The sequence below is a fragment of the Cibotium barometz genome, chromosome 37 (genome assembly GCF_041138505.1).
Source record: "Cibotium barometz isolate CiBa-2024 chromosome 37, ASM4113850v1, whole genome shotgun sequence".
Lineage (NCBI taxonomy): Eukaryota > Viridiplantae > Streptophyta > Polypodiopsida > Cyatheales > Cibotiaceae > Cibotium > Cibotium barometz.
The window spans coordinates 43,992,257-44,010,897 of NC_141082.1; positions in this window are offsets into that span (position 1 = coordinate 43,992,257).

Consider the following 18,641-nt stretch of genomic DNA (forward strand, 5'->3'; position numbering starts at 1 on the left):
ACCATATTGGGCAATACCTCTACGAATGAAAATAGCAATGCCTATATCACTGCCCTCGTAGAAAAGCTGCGGACCAAACTGGGAAAGTCAAGCAACTGTACCCCAAGTAACATACATTACGCCACCATTGAATTTACCCATAAGTTGGGCTATAGAACCCCAAATATGTTGTGCAGTGCTGCAACCCCATAAACAATGCTGTACAGTCTCAGAATTTGCTGCACATCTCACGCAGGTAGGTGCTACATCGAAAACCAATCTCCACTAATTGGTGGGGAGACCACCATGTAAAAACAACCAAAAGAAATGAGAGATTTGGTTCCTTCTGTATAAATGCCAAAGCCTATGTCAATATCTGTGTTGTATCACCAGAGTGATGTCATTACTCTACCAGTGAGGCTTGAAAGTAGGGATCCTATGCATCCGTCGACTGATGAGAAGCCTGGCATTTCAAATAGTGAAACTGAAAAAGGGATGGCTTTTCAATGTATCAGAGGCATCAATCCACTCCCACTCACTTGGATCCCACTGAAGATATCTGATAGGATGGCTACCATACAACCAGAGCCATGTGTCACTATTTGAGGAGAAGGATCAATGAACCAGTGCTTCCCCGAACGACCAATAATCCTCACTGGACTAAGCCTAGTGTTTGGGATGATCCCCTCCATGCTACATCTCCTCAATCTCCATCCAGGCATGATAGAATACATGATGCAATTTGTAGCCTTCTGGCCCGAGAGAGCAATGATGTGCAAGGATCAATCTATTCTAGAAAAAACTCCCCGCCATCTTGGATGATAATCCCCATGAAAGATCCCATAGAGCCACCCATGCGGTATAGCTGCATCAATCTGATCAATATGTATGCAAGAACCCCTAAGATGTTGAATGGATGCAACTCTCCGATCCACCGGAGGACTCTTGAAGGTCTTCCATGCAAGAATTATATATGTACATCTCTACCATCTTGACCACTGCATGTAACGAGATGCACTAAGTGGCCAACCAGCCTCATTCCTAATGAACTTGTTCCACATAATAGGTTGTGAAACCGGCCTCTGGTAGAAACCAAAGTGCGGTAGACTAGCAGTCACCCTTCCACTTGTAGCCGAGATATAAAAACAAATTTAATTGGAGCTAGAGTGCCCCAAATCTGAAATGACAACGACACCTGTTGGCCCCAAAGCTTGGCGTCTCTTTCGGTATTTCTTTATTCAAATTCAAAAAGATGTAAAGCTGAGTACAACAAAACCAGCCAGGGGATTACACCTGTATGTCCAATTTGGCAGCCCACAATACCTCTTAGCACAGAGGATTCTCACACAGATCTGTGTCCCACAAAAGCAACACTTTGTGTTTCCCTCTGATTAGCCAAGGCCATTCAACAGGGCAACCTTGAGCACACATCTGGCATATCCCAAGTACATGGTTCCACAAACATACATCCACTGTCCAATCCCTGTTTCCACCCTTTCAATCTGCCATACCCCTCCTCTCACAAGGGGCCAGATAACACAGCTCTGCAGCAGACATAAGCCAATGGAAAGAAAGAAAGATGAACAAGTTCAGAGCTTACCAAATCAGCACATGGTTTTGCACTCGTGGGACAATTCGTACCAGTCTGTACTTGACAACGACTGTCTGTACTCTTTCCCCTGCAACCACCTGACTGTTGCACCAAATAAACTCTGATAGAATCCCACGTGCAGCTGGAGATGCACCGCCTTGCTGTCCAGAACTGACAGGTCAACACCGGCCTGTACCTGTTCGTACAGCATAGCAGAGTCTGATTGTACCTGTCCGTACATAGCTGTACGGACTGTACTGCAGTTGCCTGAATCCGCCTGCTGTACCCGATTGTACCCGCAATCAGCCGCCTGTGTCAGCAGTCATACAGTCGCCTGTACCTGCTGCCCATACGACTGTACCTGCAGCACAGCCTGCAACACGTATTGTACCCGCCTTCAGCTTTTGTCAGCGCCAACTGTACCAGCAGTAGCCGTACCCTGTACGGGCAGCCACATGGACTGTACCTGCAGCTGTACGGGCACTTCTGTACGGAAAACAACAGTCAAAAACCAGCAGCAGCAACCATATGCAGTCGACCAGCCTTCTCCTCTTCTCCACGCATGAGAACTTGCACGACTCCCAAAAAGCTAGAGAGAGAGAGATGAGAGAGGCGTGTAACTCCAAAAGTGGAGTGGCCTCTCTCCAAAATTATCCTAGGGCCACAACTTTAATATTTATTAAAGTTCCCTAGGGGCCACTAAGGCCTAGGGGCCACCCATGAATAAAACATTAAAAATATTAATGTTCCCTGAGGATAACCCCCAGTCATAGATTGGAACACCGAGCCACCACCAAAATAACTTGGATGCATAGTCTGCTGAGGAATAGATGGCTGTCCAAAGAAGGAACTTTGAGAGTTAGCACCATAAGCATGCTGCATGTTCGGAAACTGTCCAAAAGATGGATCCTGTGGGAAGGCAGCACTATGACCCTGAGGAAGGTTCTTAGAACGCACCTTCTTCTTCTTTTTTTTAGGCTCTGTATGGGATCTCATAAATTCAGCAAACTTCTCACTTTGTGTGAGCTGCATAAACACATCTATAACACCGGCCAAACGAGTTTTAAACTGAGCATCATCTTCCTCTTTACTAGGCATATCTTCTGGCTGTGTTACATCCTCATAATGCTCATCATCTGCAGCGTGTTCTCCTGCAAGAATATCCTTAGATTCATTTCTCTCAGGAGAGGTCTCTTGCTCTTCCTCTTCATGATAAAAATATTTGTCTTCTGTATCAGACATGTTGCTGAATTTTTCAGCAGTGACTTTCCTCGAGTCTCAACCACGAGCTCACTCCCTTAAGAAAGTTGATGATAGGTCCCGGCGATGAAACCTTGAAACCGGCCTCTGGTAGAAACCAAAGTCCGGTAGACTAGCAGTCACCCTTCCACTTGTAGCCGAGATATAAAAACAAATTTAATTGGAGCTAGAGAGCCCCAAATCTGAAATGACAACGACACCTGTTGGCCCCAAAGCTTGGCGCCCCTTTCGGTATTTCTTTATTCAAATTCAAAAAGATGTAAAGGTGAGTACAACAAAACGAGCCAGGGGATTACACCTGTATGTCCAATCTGGCAGCCCACAATACCTCTTAGCACAGAGGATTCTCACACAGATCTGTGTCCCACAAAAGCAACACTCTGTGTTTCCCTCTGATCAGCCAAGAACATTCAGCAGGGCAACCTTGAGCACACATCTGGCATATCCCAAGTACATGGTTCCACAACTCAGCACAAACATACATCCGCTGTCCAATCCCTGTTTCCATCCTTTCAATATGCCATACCCCTCCTCTCACAAGGGGCCAAATAACACAGCTCTGCAGCAGCAGACATAAGCCAATGGAAAGAAAGAAAGATGAACAAGTTCAGAGCTTACCAAATCAGCACGTGGTTTTGCACTCGTGGGACAGTTCGTACCAGTCTGTACTTGACAACGACTGTCTGTACTCTTTCCCTTGCAACCACCTGACTGTTGCACCAAATAAACTCTGATAGAATCCCATGTGCGGCTGGAGATGCGCCGCCTTACTGTCCAGAACTGACAGGTCAACACCGGCCTGTACCTGTCCGTACAGCACAGCAGAGTCTGATTGTACTTGTTCGTACAGAGCTGTATGGATTGTACTGCAGTTGCCTGAATCCGCTTGCTGTACCCGATTGTACCAGCTATATAGTTTTGCGCCTGCAATCAGTCGCATGTGTCAGCAGTCGTACAGCCGCATGTACCTGCTGTCCGTACGACTGTACCTGCAGCACAGCCCGCAACACGTTGTCGTGCCACAGCACGTCTATGGTGTGAAACCATGCATGTGAGGCTATTAAATGCAAATCCAGATGCATGGGATTAAGTGCCTGTGTACATATGGGATGTATGGCGTGTGGAGGGTTTTGCTTTTGAGGGCGTCGCCAGGTGTACAGGTGAAATGGTTTGGTGTTGAGCTTGTTACAAGCCTGTCTGGAGTAAGGTTCACTGGAGGTGAGATCAGCTGCTTGTTGGTAGCCTGAATTTGTGTGCGCGTCCAAGTATGAGTGGCATTGGAAAGTTGCAATTGAGAAGCTTTGGAGCATGGGGTAATGATCGTATTTTGGTGAGAAGTATGATGCTGATGATTCTCAGCTTGTGGGCAACTCTGGTTTCTGGAAAGGTCGTGGGCGCCGTCTGTGTCCAGGAAGAACACAAGGAGAAGGAGAGGCCATTGTAGTAATGTGGTGATCATTATTGAGCTTTAAAAATAAAAATAAAAATAATAATATAATACAAGGTGGCAAAAGGGATAAGGGACCACGTGGAAGCCTTGGTAGCTGCCAACGGGTTCCCTCCAGAAGCTGGCGGATACGTTGAAGGTGTGGCCGTTTCGGAGGGCGGTAGAGAGAAGCCAGTGGGGATTGCGTCGAAGAAAAGATGTACAGTTTCGGGGGGGGGCAGCCAAGAGTGTGTGTAGGGGGAGGATCGTCTGGTAATACTGGGGAAGGGGGGTTCGTGTGTGAAAAAGAGAGACGGCCGCTGAAGCTGCAAGAGGGGAACTCCCGGGTAAAGCTGCAGGAAGAGCTCTCTGACGTAGTAGTTGGAGGGAAGACTCTCTGCACAGCTGCAGATATACACAAGAGGGCCGCATCTGGACAAGATAGTGCTGGGTGGAGCAAGTAGAGGGTTGACAACCAGAGGCGCAAGGCCCTGGCCATTCGGAAGGGTAGCCTTGTTGGAGTTGGCCGCTAAGAAGAGGAGAGCCAGGGTTCAGCAGAAAAAGGGAAGTTGCCGCCTCATGAGCTGGAGCTGTGACGGGCTGGTGAAGAATAAAGAAAGTATATTAAAGGGCTGCAGGTTCTGGAGCGCAGCTGCAGGCTTATGAAAGAAGGTGCTCTGGTGTGAGTAGAGAGGGCGCAGCTGTGGCTAGTGTCAAAGGGCTTACGGGCTGGTGACTGCAGCTGCAAGTGTATACAGAGAAGGGTGGGGTGGCTGTGTTCTCTATGGAGGGAGCCTTTGGCCGTTGAGAGATGTAGAAAATCTGCTGAAGCCTATGCTTGGTCGAGGGAAGCTGAGATGTATTGGAGCAACAACTCTTGATGAGTACAGAAAATACATAGAGAAGGATCCAGCACTAGAGCGCCGCTTTCAACAAGTTTATGTAGAGAGCCAGCATCGAGGGGGGGGTTGATGAGCAGAGGGCGGAGGCGCTAGAGAGAGAGAGAGACTGGTGATCTCAGCGCTGGAAACTTAAGCTTGTGGAGGTGGCAAACTCCTTGATGATTCTTGTTGCTGGAGTTGATGGCGATAGCCTTACAGTGCAGCCTTGTTAACAGTGTGGGCATGCTGCTGGTATGTCTGAGGTATTATCATTATATGATCGTGTTGTTGTTGAGATTTTGGTGTCTTATTGCTCATGAAGCTATGTGTAATGGGTGCTGACGGTGTTTGGGCCATGTTCTTGCTTTAATTGAAGACTTGATGATCATGATGGTTTGGTGTTTAGCCAAGAGAGATACCTTTTCCCCCTTGTACATGCGTCTCTAAGAGAGGAGGGAGGAGGTTTGGCGGGATTTATTTTCTCTGAATAATCAAATCAAGTGAATGCAAATCAACGTAACTCTCACAGCCAGACACCCAGTGTGTTCCCGGCTAGACCGCACACGTCACGACAGCTTTGGTGAACCCGACGTGAAACCGCTGGGGTGAGAGTACGTAGAGATGGCTAGCAAAATGGAGCATTTATATGCAGAGATGAAAGAGCTTGAAGAGCGGTTCAAGAAGATTGAAGAAGAAAAGCAAATTCAGGAAGAAGCGGTGGAAATTGCGGTGCAATTGGTATATGACAGGGTCGATATATTTGATGGTTACGATCCAGAAAGCTATCTAAGGTGTTACGAGACAGAGATGAAGAATCAAGGGGTTCCAGAAAACATGATGATTGCATCTTTTGCATACCTTGTAAGTCCTGATTTAAAAGATGAAGTGCTGGAACTAGCAGAGTATCACTCCAAACGATGGAGTGATTTTGCAGATGCACTTATTTATGCGAGTTCCAGGTATAATGTGAGCTGTGATAGTGTTCCAGCAACAATCCGAGCCAATTTAGAAGCGGTTGTAGATGCATGTCTTATGGAGGATAATCAATTGCTATTCAAGGCTGATACAGAGATTGTGGAGGCTGTTTATGCTAAATTGGGACTGCAAAAAGCCATTAGTGAGCAACAAGGCCTTCACAGTGCCAAAAGCGATGCTTTGCTACAACCTCAAAAAGATGCAATGGGTGAACTGTGCAAGTATAATCTGTTTTCCTTGGGTGCAGACATACAGGGTCCTATAATCATACCACATGATGTATGTATGCCTATGCTTGAGGAGACACTTGATTCAGAGAGCTTCAAGACAGGTGCTCAAGACCCAGTACACGAGGAAGAGGACATCGCAAATAGCTTCCTCTTGGGCTGTGAAGCAATGATTGCAGAGTTTGAAGATCTAAGACAAGAAGAAGATGCTATCATTACTGCATTCTTATCTGGTTATGATGCTTATAAGCAGGATGATGTACATGAATATGCAGACGGGCCACAAGTATGTGTGATTGATTTAGAGGGGGTGAGTGATATGGGTGATTCCAACAGTGATGTTGCTTCTGAGGCTGGGTTGCTAAGGTTCTTTGGATTTGGGTTATCTTGGAATGCTAACAGGGTGTTCCAACAATAAACAGGGTGATGCTATGTCATCAGTGTCAGGGTTACCTTGCAACCACATTTGTGAGCAACAATCTCGAGCTTGGAAGCATGTTTATGATGATGATTTGGAGAGGGAAATTGAATCTGTCTTTTTGGATCATGCAGGGTTCAATGACATACAGATTCAAGGGTACTTGGGTGAGGGACCCATAATTCTAAGCCCATCTGCAGACAGGTATCAAGAAATACTGGGAGATAACATGCAGGATATGCAAAGTGTGGTCACAGAGCCTCAAGAGGCTGCATATGAGCAACCAAATGGATATAGCTATGGGGGTATGAATGTTCATGATAATCAACATGTGGGATTGCAAGATGATAATGGCTTCAATGTGATTGATCCTGGATTGGATGCTATCCTAGATGATGCATTGGATGATTTCATAGTATATAATAGATCCCCATCAGCTTTGGGCTCTTCTATGCTTGATGCTAGTCAACTGTTGGTTGCAAGTGAGGATGTGCAGGTGTTATGTAAGCCAAATGATTGTGATGAGATTGATTCAGATCTGGAGGCTATTCTCGATGATGCCTTGTTGGACTTTGTATGTGTTGATGCTTTTCCGTCTTTGGATGAGAAGAATGAATGTTTGTCAGCGGGTGAGCTGGATCCGGGCAAGGTAGATTTGGATGGGATGTTACCAAGTGTGTGTTCCATGCTGTTAATGCAGTTGTTACTTGGTGTGGCCATACAATATGTGGTGCAAAGGCTTCAAACATGGCCTGAGGAAAATTTTGAAGCAAATCATTTTGAAGAGCATCCCACTTTGAATGATGAGGATAATTATGCATATGCAGAGAATCTAAGTGAGGATAGGGCTTCATATGAGCAAAGGATATGGCACATATGCCAAAAGCGATTGGTATTTGATCCAGGTGGGAAAGCAGAATCATTCAGATGTGATTGCTAAGATACAGGACCTGTGTGGCACATACCAGAGGATGTGCAGGTTTAGAGGGGGTGGATGTCGTGCCACAGCACGTCTATGGTGTGAAACCATGCATGTGAGGCTATTAAATGCAAATCCAGATGCATGGGATTAAGTGCCTGTGTACATATGGGATGTATGGCGTGTGGAGGGTTTTGCTTTTGAGGGCGTCGCCAGGTGTACAGGTGAAATGGTTTGGTGTTGAGCTTGTTACAAGCCTGTCTGGAGTAAGGTTCACTGGAGGTGAGATCAGCTACTTGTTGGTAGCCTGAATTTGTGTGCGCGTCCAAGTATGAGTGGCATTGGAAAGTTGCAATTGAGAAGCTTTGGAGCATGGGGTAATGATCGTATTTTGGTGAGAAGTATGATGCTGATGATTCTCAGCTTGTGGGCAACTCTGGTTTCTGGAAAGGTCGTGGGCGCCGTCTGTGTCCAGGAAGAACACAAGGAGAAGGAGAGGCCATTGTAGTAATGTGGTGATCATTATTGAGCTTTAAAAATAAAAATAAAAATAATAATATAATACAAGGTGGCAAAAGGGATAAGGGACCACGTGGAAGCCTTGGTAGCTGCCAACGGGTTCCCTCCAGAAGCTGGCGGATACGTTGAAGGTGTGGCCGTTTCGGAGGGCGGTAGAGAGAAGCCAGTGGGGATTGCGTCGAAGAAAAGATGTACAGTTTCGGGGGGGGGCAGCCAAGAGTGTGTGTAGGGGGAGGATCGTCTGGTAATACTGGGGAAGGGGGGTTCGTGTGTGAAAAAGAGAGACGGCCGCTGAAGCTGCAAGAGGGGAACTCCCGGGTAAAGCTGCAGGAAGAGCTCTCTGACGTAGTAGTTGGAGGGAAGACTCTCTGCACAGCTGCAGATATACACAAGAGGGCCGCATCTGGACAAGATAGTGCTGGGTGGAGCAAGTAGAGGGTTGACAACCAGAGGCGCAAGGCCCTGGCCATTCGGAAGGGTAGCCTTGTTGGAGTTGGCCGCTAAGAAGAGGAGAGCCAGGGTTCAGCAGAAAAAGGGAAGTTGCCGCCTCATGAGCTGGAGCTGTGACGGGCTGGTGAAGAATAAAGAAAGTATATTAAAGGGCTGCAGGTTCTGGAGCGCAGCTGCAGGCTTATGAAAGAAGGTGCTCTGGTGTGAGTAGAGAGGGCGCAGCTGTGGCTAGTGTCAAAGGGCTTACGGGCTGGTGACTGCAGCTGCAAGTGTATACAGAGAAGGGTGGGGTGGCTGTGTTCTCTATGGAGGGAGCCTTTGGCCGTTGAGAGATGCAGAAAATCTGTTGAAGCCTATGCTTGGTCGAGGGAAGCTGAGATGTATTGGAGCAACAACTCTTGATGAGTACAGAAAATACATAGAGAAGGATCCAGCACTAGAGCGCCGCTTTCAACAAGTTTATGTAGAGAGCCAGCACCGAGGGGGGGGTTGATGAGCAGAGGGCGGAGGCGCTAGAGAGAGAGAGAGACTGGTGATCTCAGCGCTGGAAACTTAAGCTTGTGGAGGTGGCAAACTCCTTGATGATTCTTGTTGCTGGAGTTGATGGCGATAGCCTTACAGTGCAGCCTTGTTAACAGTGTGGGCATGCTGCTGGTATGTCTGAGGTATTATCATTATATGATCGTGTTGTTGTTGAGATTTTGGTGTCTTATTGCTCATGAAGCTGTGTGTAATGGGTGCTGACGGTGTTTGGGCCATGTTCTTGCTTTAATTGAAGACTTGATGATCATGATGGTTTGGTGTTTAGCCAAGAGAGATACCTTTTCCCCCTTGTACATGCGTCTCTGAGAGAGGAGGGAGGAGGTTTGGCGGGATTTATTTTCTCTGAATAATCAAATCAAGTGAATGCAAATCAACGTAACTCTCACAGCCAGACACCCAGTGTGTTCCCGGCTAGACCGCACACGTCACGACAACGTACTGTACCCGCCTTCAGCTTCTGTCAGCGTTGCCTGTACCTGTAGCAGTCGTACCGTGTACGGGCAGCCACGTGGACTGGACCTGCAGCTGTACGGGCACTTCTGTATGGAAAACAGCTGTCAAAAACCAGCAGCAGCAACCATATGTAGTCAACCAGCCTTCTCCTCTTCTCCACGCATGAGAACTTGCACGACTCCCAAAAAGCTAGAGAGAGAGAGATGAGAGAGGCGTGTAACTCCAAAAGTGGAGTGGCCTCTCTCCAAAATTACCTAGGGTCCCAACTTTAATATTTATTAAAGTTCCCTAGGGGCCACTAAGGCCTAGGGGCCACCCATGAATAAAACATTAAAAATATTAATGTTATTGGTGCCCCTTCACACGTGGAGATGTCCACACATCATTCTTTTTGTCCGGGCACCCCAAATGTGAATCATTTAATATTTTTGCTCAGCAACCACCATGCCCACACTTGTGCTGTCCATTTTCACAGGGTCATGACAGGTTGTCGTTTAGCCTCATCTAAAGACTTAGGAAGCCTTTGTCGCAAGGAAGGTCTCATGCTTCTTCATGCTCTGACAATGGCTACAATAAGAGGGGAAGATGGTGGCGTGATATCTGCCTCCATGAACAAAAAACGTGTGCTGGGTTGTCAATCTCTCCCAACACAGGGTGTACATCTGGAAATTTGAGATAAGAAAAAATCCTTCCAAGGCTCGGTGCATGGTAGGAAACCTCTAATCACAAGTTTGCAAAGGAAAGCCTTGCATTGAACATCCATCCAGATCAATAATATTCAGCCCTCCCCCTCATCTGGGTTGAATAATTGTAAGCCAAGCTACCCTGACACGTGTGTCTGTGGTGCCATCCAAACCCGACCAAAGAAAATTGCAGATCAACCTTTGCAATTGACCAATGCACGCACGAGAGAAGCACCAACAAGAGGCAATAAACCAAGTTGAGGCAAGCAACACTTGATCAGCCATCGATGCTCTGGAGGCTAAATCCAATCTCTTGGAGCTCCAAAGAAGCTTCTTCTGAATACTCATAAGTACTGAAGCAAACTGCTGTGTAGGAGAAATATCAACCCCAACCTGGCATCCCAAGTATCTTGTAGTGCATTCTCTGCTGATCCAAGTAAAATCAAGCTCTGCACCCCAAGCAACTCTCGGCGAGTCACTAATCCAAAAACCGACAGATTTGTGCCAATTAATGAGGGTCCATGTTGCCAAACAAAACGCTTCAAGTGCCACCCGAAAGGAACATAAACATACGTGTGAGGCCTCCAAAAATATGGCTGTCATTAGCTAACTTAAGAGTCAATGAGCTCTTCCTGACTAGGAAGAGGCAATCTCAATCCAAAAATACCGACAGTGGAGCAGAGGAAGATGCTCATGGCCTGTGCGACTATGATATATAATAATGGGGCTAAAGGACATCCCTACCTAGTACTACACTCAATGAGAGATCTGAAACCGCTCACCTCTATCACCGCAAATGAGCACACTACTGTGGGCATCACAATACTTGCATGAAACTCCCTTGATCCATCTTCGAGAGAAATCCATATGGCTAAGAGTATCCTCAAGGAAGTCCCAACCCACTCTATCATAAGCCTTCCCAAAATCCAAAAGTAGAATGGCTAGAGGCTATTACTTGCTTTGGCCATTCCACGGCTTCTCAAAACGAGAAAATGTTATCAGAGATGTTGCTCCTCCCTTGTAAGAATCTGTTCTGAGTATCATAAATGACATCTTACAAAATTGGCTACAATCTAATGTTCACTGGCTTAGAAAGTATCTTATATGTAGTCCCAAGTAAGGTGATAGGTCTCCATTGTCCAATCATGGTGTTATCCCCACTCTTAGGGATAAGGAAGATAAGCCCCTCAGCGAGAGAAGAAGGCATAGAACCTGTGTCCCACATCTCTTGGAGAGCCAATGTGATCTCTGTCCTAATCTCTGATTCTTTCCCTTCGCTTCTCATGTTGCCATGTGGCAGTCTATTATCCCACATAGTGGGTTGGGGTCAACTTATATGCAGTCCCAAGTAAGGTGATAGGTCTCCATTGTCCAATCATGGTGTTATCCCCACTCTTATACATCTCCTCGGTAATCAAATGTGGCAATGCATTTCAAACCTTCCTCTGTGCACTATTTCTCAAATCAGAATGAGGCTCAGTGCTAAGAAGCTGGCGATAGAAATCAATGGCAATTTGTCTAACCATAAGAAATCTGAATGAAGAGTGCCATGTGAATCTTGCAGCTGCCTGACACTATCTTTGGCATGAGATGGGCCGTGAGTAGCAAAGAAGTGTTTGTTGCATATGCCACACATGTGGGTCCAAAAGGATTTTTGGCGTGGTAGCAGTACTCACCATGTTGCTCAAGAGAATGGTGAAGCTCTACCCTAACAATACATTCTCATGCTCTCTCTGTAAGGCAGCTAGTCTACGTCTAATAGCCCTTTCTAAGGCCTCCTACCTCTTAGAAAGGGCGCACACGTGATAAAAGTTGCTAACATCACGGAGAGCAGAGGCCAAACTTTTTGCGACCCGTGAGAAATCATGGGATCTGCAAATATCAAGCATTTGACGTGATAGCTCTGCATCTGAGAACAAATGATTAGGGATGCGTACATGAGGCGTTGATCCACATCGACGTGAATCTCTTATGCATAAAACCATTGGACAATGATCTGATTTTGAAGTGCTTGTTGCAATAAAAGTATGGCCCCCTCTGTCAAGCACCCAATTATCCACATAAAACTGGTCTAACCGCGCATAAATACATCCTTCATCCCTTCTCCTGTTAGACCATGAATAAAGAAGAGTGGATGGTCTCCTCGGAATTTCATCCTCATGCCAACAATCTCTGCCATGAATGGAAAGTATAAACCTCTTCGAAGACGCTCTCTCAAGAGGATGCACCAAGCCCTCATGCCCACCTATTTTATCCATTGGCATCTCAACCATGTTCAAATCCCCACCAATAATCCAATGGTCAGCCTAAGGCATCAATGTAGTGAGAGATTTTAAAAAGGAGTCCTCTCATCTCTATGGTTAGGAGCATAGAGGTTAAGAATATCAATGCGTATAACACCCTGCATAAGAAGGATCCACTATGCTCTTGTAGGTAAAATGACACCATGTCCAATGATGCAAGGCAAAACCACAACTGAAACAGAAATACAAACACCACCTGTGATAAGAATGGCTGGCGACCAAAAGGTGTGTCTTTAGAGAAGCTTGCATGATCTCCCACATTGGCTAGCATCCAATTTATGCTCTTGTAAGAGCAATACATACATAGGTCCACCTATAACTGCACTGTGAAGCTGAGTCTTGACGATCTGTTTCCGTCGACGCATAAAAAAACCCCCAAGACGTTGAATGTTCCATGAGATAATCCTCACAAGGACAACTCTGAGTAGGAACGACCAGATCTCGTGGTCGACGAGGTCCCTCTTTAGAGATGGAGGTACGGCTCGCAAAGCTAAGGGAGAAAAAATTTGACAATGAAAACCTTACCTCTCGTTCCCACTCTGGGGAAAAGTCCTCAAAACTGGAGAGGTACCATGATAATGCGACTATGCAACGTCATTCTCAAAGGTGTAATCACCCTGTGTATTTGTAATGCTACATCCTCCTGTTGAGGGATCCAAATCTTGTGCTTGTAGAGCCTCATCCTCCAAAGAAGGATCCACATCCTATGAAGCAAGAGCTGCAAAAGGGTTGGGGTGCTCCTCGAAGGGTGGGGGTAAGGGAGCAGGTACGGGGGTCCAAGGGTGCCTGCCATCTCTAACTACAACCCAACGTTGTGTGGTCTGCTGTGGCATAGGGGCAATTGGAGTTTGGGCAGCTACAAGAGGCATCCGCGTTGGGTAAGACCACGCCGCCTCCTACTGTAGCCTCTTGATTTGGGACAATCTCTAGCAATGTTGCCTTGTCGACGACAAATCCGACACTGTCAGGTTTGCCTGCAATCTCCATCCATTGACGGAAATGAGAGCTGCCAGGCCTTTGAAGCATGATATGATCGTCAGTAATCAATGCATCAGGAACAAGCCCAAAAACCCGGGGTACACCATCAAAAGCGGCGGTGATAACAGTGGAAGTTGAGGCGGGAGAGCCCGAAAGGGACGGTACCTCTAAAACCTAGCCAAAAGATGTACCTATGGAAGCTAAAAGCTTCCAATAAGATGGAGGAAGAGCAAGGAACCGCAATGAGACCGGGGTAAGCCTCAAAAATGTAGAATCACATAGCAAATTTTAGCTGAAAACTTTTTTGCTGGAAAAGATGCAATTCTTTTATTTAGGCCTGACCAAACCTTCCTTATATGAACTAAGCCTCGCTTTGAGTTTGAAGAACCCATGTCACTCATCACCTCAGAAGCTCTATGGTGAAGGACTCCAATATAGCATAAGAGAGAGAGGGGACATGTTAAAAGGCAATGCTCATCAACCCGCTCTCTATTTTACTAGGCTGAAATACCTAATTTCGGTCCGGGTATACGTTGACAACCTTCTTTAGAAGCATGTGGTGGAGTCCCATATAAAGGTCAGTCTGCAATGATGGTGGAGATAGAGAGAGAAGTCCAAGGCTTAGATGTGACACAAGATCTTCCCAAATAAATGTTAATGTCATGATGAGAATGAATGTGGTTGAAGGTGATATGGCTGTGTGGGGGGGGGGGGGGGGGGGGTAAGGTGGGGGCATGAGATCATGGAAGAGAGGTGTGGTGGGTTCTTTCTTCTTCCTTTTTGGGGGGGGGGGGGGTGGGGGGGGGGGGGGGGAGAGAGGGTTTTGGAAGATGGTGATGTAAAGCATATATGGTGTGAGAGGAGGAGACCACATGGAGAGTCATCATGCCATATCCTAGACATGCATATGCTTTTAAGCTTGGTTGTCATTAAACACCTGCCCACGTGTTGAAATGGATATGTTGCACATGCTTTATGCATGTGTATACAATGTTTTCAATAAGAAGTCCCTTGTTGATGCATCTATGATCTATGCATGTATGCACATGGCCTCATCCAAGGAAGTGAGATTGTTACTTCCAAGTCTTGAAGTGACCACATATGACAGCCATGCTCTAAGGCTCCTTCTATACCACAAGGATACATGACTTGCAGCAATTTAGGTGATCTAAGAGACATTCTCACACCTTAACAGGAAGAACACATCATCAAAATCATCATATATATGTAGCTCTGTTTTCTTAAGCACTAATTGAAATCATCTCGGATTAATTGATAAGCTCAAAACTCTCTCAATCAACAGTTGAAGTTGGTACAGAGTGAAAAAATTAGGTAGTCTACACAGAGTGTTTAAGACGTGGTAAGAACCAACATGACAAGTGCTTCATTCATGTTGCTCAAAATTGTAACACCAAAGAATATCTTTCAAACAACCATTTGCTAAGAGCCTCAAGTTGTATATTACTAAATACATGAATGATATGTAGCTGTTGATTTCACTACATCACACCAGTGTCCATGGGTCCTAATCCAATGATAGATTTTCATTTCTCCAAAGACTTCTTAGTGCTCAAAATTTCAATAGATTGCAGCCATATAGCACATAAGTCCCAACAGCTTGTTGAGATATTCTCATTTTCTACCTCTTCTCTTGCATCAAACATTGTTTCTAAATTTCTTCTACTATTCCTCTGTGGTGGCTTAGCAAGATATGCAACTGTTTCTTTCAACCATGCTCTTTGGGATTCTGTCTACCTTTCACATGGATAAGTTGTCAAGATTGTCGACAAATGATATGCCAAGAATCTTTTCCGGATATCTTTTGTATTTTCTACATTGCGGAGGTTCAAACAAGGCAATACATTGGCTTGCAATACAAAGAATTCAATTTTTGGAATTCAATACAAAGAATTCAATTTTTGGAAAGATGTTTTTGGAATTCTTGGCATATCATTTGCCGATAATCTTGATAACCTATCCATGTGAAAGGTGGATGGATTCCCAAAGAGCATGGTTGAAAGAAACAGTTGCATATCTTACTAAGCCACGGCCCACCATACAAGAATAGTAGAAGAAATTTAGAAGATGTTTGATGTAGGAGAAGAGATAGAAAATGAGAATATCACAGAAAGCTGGAGGGACTTATGTGCTATATGGTTGCAATCTATCATGAAAGCAGGTCCTCGTTGCATTGAAATTTTGAGGGTTGAGAAGTCTTTGGAGAAATGGAAATCTATCATTGGTTTAGGACCCATGGACGCTGTTGTGATATAGTGAAATCAATAGCTAGATATCATTCATGTATTTAGTATTATACAACTTCAGGCTCTGTGCAATGGGTGTTTGAAAGATATTTTTTGGTGTTACAATTTCGAGCTGTGCAATGGGTGTTTGAAAGATATTCTTTGGTGTTACAATTTCGAGCAGCATGAATGACGCACTTGTCCTGTTGCTTCTTACCAGGTCTTAAACACTTTGTGTAGGTTGCCTAATTTTTTCACTAGGTGCCAACATTAATTATTGATCGAGAGAGTTTTCAGCATATTAATTAATCCTAGATGATTTGAATATATATATATATATATATATGTGTGTGTATATATGTATATATATATATATGTATATATGTATATATATATGTATATATGTATATATATATGTATATATGTATATATATATGTATATATGTATATATATGTATATATATGATTGGAAAGAGAGAGGATGAGAGCTACCCTTTCCACCATGCCGTATTGTTATGCATGCAAAGGGACAGGATGGCACTATCTGTTTGGCTCTGCAGAATTCTGTTGAAATTCGCTCTTGTTTAGTTTATGCTAAGCTACGAACAGGCAACACCTTAGATTGTATGGAATAGTGGCCACATGCACGAACATGATGCAGTGTGCCTAGCTTTCATACGGGATCACAGCACCTATATAGTTGATTAGAAGTAAGGGGAAAAACCAACCATGGGCCGAAGGCCCACTTAACCACGCCAGCCCATTGCCCACTCATGGGTAACATCAGCTATATGGTATATCCCATGCGCGAAGCGATCAATCATCGTATATATGATTGATGACATTGACATTGGGGTGTACCCATCCCATGGTACCACCTTTTTCCGATGTCATGGATGCTTTGAGTGAAGGGAAGAAACCAAAGAATCCATGAGAGGTTACTGGAAAGAAAAAGCACTAAGAAGGTTGACCAGTAGTAACAAGAGGTCCGCCGAGAGGAATCCATCAGGGCGTATCACGGTGTTATATATATATATATATATATATATATATATATATATATATATATATATATATATATATATATATACCTGGATGAATCCAGGAACATATCCAGGAACATACCCAAATTCACCTTATAAGAAAGTGCAATTTATAACCTCATGGTAGTCATCCACAAGACAATAAACCATAGAGAAGACAATGATATCATCAAAGAATGTGCCGGTAAATTTCCAATGTTTCTTGAATATGCAATCCATCATTTGATTAAAAGTGGCGGGAGCATTAGTAAGGCCAAAAGGCACCACCAAAAACTCATAAAGCCCAAAAGCAGTTCGAAAAGCTGTCTTATGGACATCTTGAGGTGCCACTTTGATATGATGATAGCCACTTTTAAGATCAATGCGGCTAAAACAAGCAGTTCCTCCCAGTTTATCCAAAATATCATCTATGCATGGAATAGGAAACCTGTTCTTAATCGTGATTTTATTCAAGGCACGATAATCCACACACATGTGATACGAACCATCCTCCTGTACCAATAAAATTGGCGACCAATAGGGAGAGGAGCTAGGGTGTACTAGCCCTTTCTCAAGCAAGTCGTTAACTTGCGTCATAATTTTCTCTTGTTGGCTGGCACTTACCTGACTAGCAGTAGTGCTTTCTCGAATAACCAGCCATGAAAACCCTAGCTTTGGCTACCCGAAGGTTCCACCCTTAGAGCCACAGGCTTCACGCAGGTTTAGATACTGTTTGCCTTTGAATTTGTCGCAAAGAACCTTGCTGAATTGGACTGAACAACACTGTTTTCAGCCCACAAACATGCTGTACCGGTCACCCCAAACATGCTGTACCGGTCACCCCAAGAGATGAGATGGATGCCTTGTTGTTTGCCTTGAACCCAGAGCCTTTGGAGCATTAGAGTTCAGGCCTGAAATCTGCTGTACAGCAATCGACCAGCCCTGGAGATGAGCCAGAAGCTGACACCTGCTTCAAGAGAGAGAAGGAGAAGAATCGCTTTTGTTTGTAGCAATTGTGGAAGCAAGCGATCAGCCTTAAAATAGCCGTGGAAGAAGTTGACCAGCCTTGGAGTAGCTGTCCAGCATGCCAAATTGACATGTGTCAAAACCCTAAAGTGTTCCACTCCAGAAACAGGAGTCCTTCACCATAGAGTCTCATTGACCTTCTGAGGTTGTGAGTGACATGGGTTCTTCAAACTCAAAGTAGTTCATACAAGGAATGTTTGGTCATCCCTAAGTAAAAGAACTGCATCTTTTACAACAGAGTAGTTTCCAGCTAAAATTTTGCTTTGTGATTCTACATTTTTCAGCAGTGTGATCAATGGTCTTTTGTCAATCATAGTTGGTCACCTTTTGGCCAACGATATAGAACGATTTTAGTCAACAATGAGTTGATACTAAGTTGTGATCCTAAGTTGAAATAGATTGAACGATTGACATTTACTTGTATATGTCCCGAATTATCATCTTGTCTCTCTAAGTTCCATAGAGTTACCACTGATTACTAGTGACAGCATTCGACTAAGGTTCCGAGTCTGGAACATGCAGCAGTCCCTCCCCTAACCGCTTCTCTTCTCCGCTGCCTAACCTACCTTTCCCTCATCGTGCTGTTGCTCGAACCCTTCGTCGGTGTTTGTTGTCCCTTATGGAATTTCTTTTAATTTAAATATATTTATTTATAGATTTTAAGTTGAAAACCCTTTATGTATGTATATTTATATAACTCCACAGGAAAATAAAACCCTTTTTGTTGAGCTCACATGCTCTCTTG